Consider the following 713-nt stretch of genomic DNA (forward strand, 5'->3'; position numbering starts at 1 on the left):
TGTCCTTCTCTGCCTGACGAAGGCACTTTGTTTTAAACTGCCAAGAGCCAGGGTGAGAGCCGAGAGAAAGCTCTCCGAGGCTCTCTGGAAGGAGAGAGACCTCCCAGCCAAAAAAACAGCCTAGGGGAGACTGGAGAGCAAAGACATGCCAGCAATCCAAACAGCTGACACCCTGGCCATTAGGGAGAGAGAGAGAGAGCGAGCGAGCGAGCGAGCGAGATCTCAGGGTTTGGAAAGCCAGTGGTGCGGTACTAAAGCACGAAGAGAAGAGAAGGGACCACGAAGAGCAAAAAGTCCTGGGTTTTCAGTTCAACGTCCACTGAATTTTTACGACAGGACAAAGCAAATGAAGACAACTTACCAGGCGGTGTGGAGGACGCGGACTCAAAGTTAAAGGAATGTGCTAAAGATAAGGAGCATGGCCTTACAGCTTTTATTTTGAAATTAAAAACGAAATTTATAAATTGCATGATGGAAAGTAAGTAAATAGTTGATCCGCCTTGTTGAAAGATTACAGCTCTCCTTTCTCAAATAGAAAAAAAGAAACCGTGCCTTTCGAGGACTCAGACACCTGTGTGCGTAAAGTGGGTCAATGAACAAAGTGAGAAGAGAAACGGGAGGGCGTAGGGGCCGACCGAGAAAGGACGCGCAGAGGGTGGGTCTGCGGCTGCGCGGCTCCTGACACCTGCCCCCAGGCGGGGGGGGGGCGCGCG

This window comes from Crocuta crocuta, unplaced genomic scaffold, assembly GCF_008692635.1.
Source record: "Crocuta crocuta isolate KB4526 unplaced genomic scaffold, BGI_CrCroc_1.0 scaffold811, whole genome shotgun sequence".
NCBI classification, from domain to species: Eukaryota; Metazoa; Chordata; class Mammalia; order Carnivora; family Hyaenidae; genus Crocuta; species Crocuta crocuta.